This window comes from Peromyscus leucopus, unplaced genomic scaffold, assembly GCF_004664715.2.
Source record: "Peromyscus leucopus breed LL Stock unplaced genomic scaffold, UCI_PerLeu_2.1 scaffold_319, whole genome shotgun sequence".
NCBI classification, from domain to species: Eukaryota; Metazoa; Chordata; class Mammalia; order Rodentia; family Cricetidae; genus Peromyscus; species Peromyscus leucopus.
In genome coordinates, this window is record NW_023505199.1 from 128,788 (window position 1) to 134,602 (window position 5,815).

A 5,815-nucleotide genomic window follows, 5' to 3' on the forward strand; every position below is an offset into this window, starting at 1 on the left:
GGACCCCAGACAAACACAAAGGAGTTTCTCTCAGTAGCAGTTTATTTGATTCAGAGTGAGACTCACTGGCCACCCCACAGCCATGGGCGCATCCTTGAAAGACCTGTTGTCTGGGTTTCTTCATCTGCCTCTTACAAGGACAGGGAAGCTATGGGTCACATCTATGTGTCAGGCAGGGAGAGGCCCAGCCACGCTGTCAGGCTGCAGTTTGGCTGGGAGGGGATCATGCTGCATGCAGTGAGGGCTGGATGAGCACTAGTGTTAGGCCTGGAGCTATAGAGTAGGCTGGGGTCAGGGTCCGAGCTCCGATGAGGCTCAGTAGCTGTGAATAGAAGACTTGTCCAGTTCACTATGCTGTTCCTTCTGGACTCTGTCACCACCTGCTGGGGCAAGGCACACAAGGATAACTCAGCACCACCCTCCTTGGATCATCTAGTGCCCCGCTTAACGAGGACTATGGGGGTCCAGCCCTCGATAGTCCCTCCAGGGTCCGCGGAAGGCTCTATCAACCAGCAGAGAATCTTTAGGGTCGGTAAATCAGTCTACGCACTCAGAGTTCTTTGATCCATTCGCTTTAATTCCTCTGGCATAACATCCTTTATACACAGCTTCAGTTCTGTTCTCATGTCTAGCTCCTTTCTTGTTTGATTTCTCTCTATATTTATCTACTGTCCCCTCTATGTTCTATCTTAATTCCTTCATCTAGTTCTGTCCCCTCTAGGTTCTCATCTATCTAGTTCTTTACCCTATCAGCTCCTCTCCTGTCTCCTTCAGTTCTTTACCCTATCAGCTCCTCTCCTGTCTCCTTCTCTCTCATCTGGCTCTTCCTCATCTTGTTCTTCCCATCTGGCTCTTCCTCATCTTCCATCTCGTTCCTCTAGTCCTCTCTTTTAGCTCTTTAATCTAGTTCTTCCCCATCCCAGCTCGTTCCTCTCAAGTTCTTACCATCTCGTTCTTCCATTCTCTTCTCTCTTACCCGTCCTTCCTCTGCTTTACAGTTATATATCTCCCAAAATCACAATCCTCCCTCCACCCAGGACACTCAGCCTGACTTCCTCAGGCAGTGATTGTCCACTATCAGGATCAAATGAGGGTTGATAAGAATTACAAGAAGGGCACTAGTTGTTAATTACCATTTGTGACCAAAGGGAAGTGACTAATGAATTAACTAAAGGCTAATATGGGTAATATCTAAGAAGAGGGATCTTGTGTGCACAACTATAATCTTAAATGTGTTTGGTAAAGGATGTTAAAAATCTATAAGTTGCTAGGTCAATGGAGAAAATAAAACTGTCTTCTTTTTTCCTGTGGCTCCTATCTGTCCAAGCTGTCTGCCGTTTTTTCTGCAGGGTGGGGGAAAGTGTGCTCAGTCTCTAGGCAACCTGTGTACAGCTAGATGCTCTGGTGATACAGGGAGGCTTGAACTGGGAGTTCTGGCTGAGCATAGCTGTTAGCACAGAAGTTTATCTAAATATTCCTAGAAGTGGTTAGTTAAGTAGTTAGAGGTCTATAAAGTTAGTAAGGCTGTAGAAAGGAGGGCCTAAGCTAAATTGTGTAAAACTATTACTTAGTGTCCACCTGGCCTAGGCGGCGTCCTGATTTACTCTAAGTCAGGAGACTTGTACGTGGCTGCTATCACTTGTTAGTCCTTGAAGTTGGGCGCCCCCTGGGTGGTGTTCCTTGTGGAATTTAAGTCAGGAACTTTCAGGTGGGCTGTTATCATTGTTAGTCTTTGGCAGTTGGGCGTCCACCTGGTGGTGTATCCTGTAAAGTCACAGTGGCCAAGGAGATATCTGATTCCAGAGAAGCCTTTCCCTGAGGCTGTTCTCCAAATTACCTGGAATGTGTATGTCCAGAGAGTGCTCAGTCTACACTGTTAGTCCTTCTTAGGAAAAGTCAATTGGGAAAAACTATGAAGGCACACATGATTTTCATAACAGAAGACAGCTGATATATAACAAGCCAAGTAACACCAAAAGCTCCTTGGGATTTGGCTTCCTCTGGAGGAATTCCATGATCCCTCCAGGTAGTGACTTTGCCATAACCAGCTGAGTTCTTATGATATATTTCTGCGGCCGCAGCACCCGCTGTCACAGCTCCATGGGGCTACAGTTTGTCCCCTCCTTCGCCTTTTCTTTTTTTTTTTAAGTCACGTTTCTCTGTGTAGCCCTGGCTGTCCTGGAACTCACTCTGTAAACTAAGCTGGCCTCAAACTCAGGGCTGCCTCTGCATCCTGAGGCTGGACTAAAGGTGTGGTTGTTGTGTGTTGTTGTGTGTGTGTGTGTTGTGTGTGTGTGCGCAACCACTACCTGGCTATCCATTCCTCTTCTGTCTGGTGTCCCTTCCTGGATCCGCAGATAGAGGAACTTGTCACACCAAACTTTACAACCTGAGTTTGATCCCTGAAACTCACAGTAAAGGGAGAGATGACTCCTGAAAATGTCCTCCGATCGCCACATGAGCACATGGCACAGGTGTGCCTACACACACACACACACACACACACACACTATCTGGCGTCCCTCTCAGGAACCATGTACCCTCAACACCCTAAGATATGCAGATCAGGGCTCAGAAACATTAGAAATGGTGGGTCCCAGATCAAGGGATTTGTCTTACCTCCCCATCCCGGGTCTCAATAGTCCTGATCAGAACCATCTTCCGGCTGTGCTGTCCTGGGAGCTTCCACCTCAGGCACTGGACAAAGCAGGAGAGAGGACAGGGAAGGTTTGGGATTCTCTCCTTTCAGACTCCCACCCCTGAAGCCAGGAACCTCACTACTCGAGGAATAGGAGTCAATCCTGGATGAGAGCGGGCAGAGCAATCAGAGCAGAAGTACAAAGGAGATGCAGGCTAGAAGCCAGATGTAGAGGACTCACCAGTCGTCTTTAAACTTAGGGACGCAAAGGAATGCACCGGCACTGAGATCCTGCGGGCAAAGCACACACACACAGCCTGGTTATTCCTTCACTAGACCCAGTGCCCTACCAAACCTGCCCTGTCCCAGCAGCCGCGCTACTCACCGGCTCTCCTCCCTTCCAGCAGCTTCCTGTAGGTGGCGATCTCGATATCCAGGGCCATTTTGACATTGAGGAGCTCCTGGTACTCCCGCAGGTGCCGGGCCATCTCTTCCTTCAGCTGTCGAAGCTCTTTCCTCCAGCCGCGCAGCGCCCGCTTGGTACCTCCAGCCTCCAGGCGAACTGCTCCTCCAGCTCCCGCAGCTGTCTGAGCAGCGCCTCGTTCTGGGTAAGGGAAGAAGGGGGCACGTCGGAAAGTCCTTCAGCATCCACCAACCGGTCCAGGCAGCAGCAACAGCAGCAGCAGCAGAGTGCTCACCGTGCCACGCAGCCCGTCCACCTCGCACGTCAGGCTCTGGATCTGACGTCGGGACTCGTTCATCTCCTGCTTGGCCTGGCGTAGGGCCTCGTGGTTGCGGTTGGCGGCGTCCGATAGGTCAGCGTACTGCGGCGTGGTAGACAAGTCCGGCTGGGATGCGCGTCTTTCCCAGTGCCTCCACCCCAGGACCCCAGAGTCCTCCCCTGCTCTCGCACTTTGGACTTATACCACTCTCTGCCTCCTGCAGATTCTTGGCGGCGATGTTCTCATACTGCATACGGATGTCCTCAGCGCAGCCGTCAGCTCTGGCTTCACCGTCGCCTCCACTCCACCTGCTGCACCTGCTGGCTCTCCATGCTCACCTGCAGGTCCCGAAGCTCTACCGGCAGGAAGGGTGGAGGTTGTGAATAGAAAAGAAGAATGCCTAGCCGGGCATGGAGGTACACGCACGCAATCCCAGCTTTCGAGAGGCCGAGGAAAGAAACTCACTAGTTCAAGGCCAGTCTGGGCTTTGAGACCGTGTCTCAAAATAATTAAATAAATAAAATTTAAAAAAAAAATTTTTTTTTGAAGTGTGTGGGGCGGAGAGGCACTTGCATAAACAGAAGGGGGCGCTAGGGAGTGCAACGCGCACAGGATTCTGAGACCTGAGCGGGGGATGCCCTGAGCCCGTCGTCAGGTTCAGGGTGTAGCTACCCGACCGCCAACAGGTGGCGCATGGGTGGGAGTCAACCCACCTGTAGCCGGCAAAGGGTGGGGTTGTCATCACACCGCATCCCGGTTGTCGCCGCCGCTGCAGCGAGGCCTCTCCCAAGCCTTCCCAGACACCCCCATCACCCACCTCTTCGTGTAGCTTCTTGAGGAACTCAATTTCATCCATCAGAGACTCAATCTTGCGCTCTAGTTCTAGGCGGGACAGGGTGGCGTCGTCCACATCCTTTGTGCGTGGGAAGGGAGGGGTTCAAGAGGAAGGAGGGCTCTGCAGAGGAAAGGCCAGCCTGCCTCGGAGACACGGTGTTGCTCCCCTAACACTGATGCCACCCCCTGGAATCGCTGCTGGGGGTGCAGATGGGGTGGTGGGACTCGACGTGGCCCCCACTCACCTTACGGAAGAGCACCAGGTTGTGTTTCCGCGTCCTCCCGCTTGCGGGATTCTTCTCTAACCTGCAGGCGGAGTGGAGACACTGAACTGCCGGGTCACTTCCTAGCCCTCGGGTCGCATCCAGCACCCGCCCCATCTGCTCCTGCAGCTGCCCTGAATCTAAAGCGATTCAGCCGCCCTCTAACGGCTGGGAACAGGAAGAAAAAAAAAGTCCCCTTAATACTTGGCCACTTCTTCTAGGCGCTCGGAGCGCAGTGCCGGGAGGGGGGCCGGCCAGGATGCTGCGGCCGGCTGGGGTTGGCCAGCCGGGCCACGCCCTAGGGCTGTCGGCTCCCAGGGGAAGAAAGGGAGGAGCAGAGGGGGCGCTGGCGGCGTGCCTCTGACCTTGCCCTTGACCGCCTTGAGCGCCGTCGCCGCCAGCGCGTGCGCTCCACCTGCACCCGCGGCTCCCGGCCAGCAGCTCCAGTTTCGCGCCGCAGCTCCGCAGTCCTGCTGGCACAGCTGGTCGGCGCGCGCCGGCTCCTGGCCCCGGGCTTGGCTCAGCTCGCCGCAGGGCTGCGTTCTGCTGCTCCAGGAAGCGCACTTCTCGATGAAGTTGGCGAAGCGGTCGTTGAGCTCCTGGAGCTCCTGCTTCTCGTTGCTTCGCGTGGCCAGGAACTCCTGAGGGGCCTCGGCCATGGAGAAGTCGAGGCGCTCCGAGGGCAAGCGCAGGGCCCCGCCGAGGGGCACGGAAGCTGCCCAGGCGCGCCGAGGAGCTCGGGGACCCGAGCCCAGCAGGCGGCTGCTGGAGAAGCGAGAGCTGGACGAGTAGGAGTAAGCCCGGGGGACAGCGAGGGCGGCGGCCGAAGGTCCGGCGGTACGAGGTGGAGCTGATGCTGGACCGGACGAGTGATGATGGCTCATGGTGGCGGAGGATGGCATTCGCGCTTGGCAGAGCTAGGCCGGGCGGGAAGGAGCCGCAGACCGGATGCGGGCAGCTTTATAGCCTGCGGTCTCAGGGGGGTGTGTTGGGGGGGGCACGACAGCTCCTCCCACTGGCCTGACTACAGACGGACCGTGTGGGGAGGGGGATGCCCACCCTGCAGAGCGGCGACACCCACCCCTTCCCTCTCCCGGTTGCTGGCACCTGCCTCCTTGATTCCCCCTTGTTGCTGCCAGAGATCAGGGATGTGACAAGCAGGAGGAGGTGGAGGTGAAGGTCCCAGCGTGACTCCAACGCTGGAGCCTAGGGTGGAAGGAATGACTTGACCCGGGTGCCCCCTCAGAAGAGGAGGCAAGAATTAGGGAATAGGAGGAACTGAGGTTAAAGGCAAGCTTTTGGCTATGAGAAGGAGGTAGGTGGAGGAGAGCTAGTAGCTGGCCAAACCGGGGAGTTTG

At 55.1% G+C, this 5,815-nt stretch overlaps 1 pseudogene; it reads right to left on the reverse strand.

Moving 5' to 3' along the window:
• Positions 1 to 247: 247 nt before the first annotated feature.
• Positions 248 to 5,359, reverse strand: LOC114696596 (annotated as a pseudogene).
• Between the last annotated feature and the right edge of the window lie 456 nt (positions 5,360 to 5,815).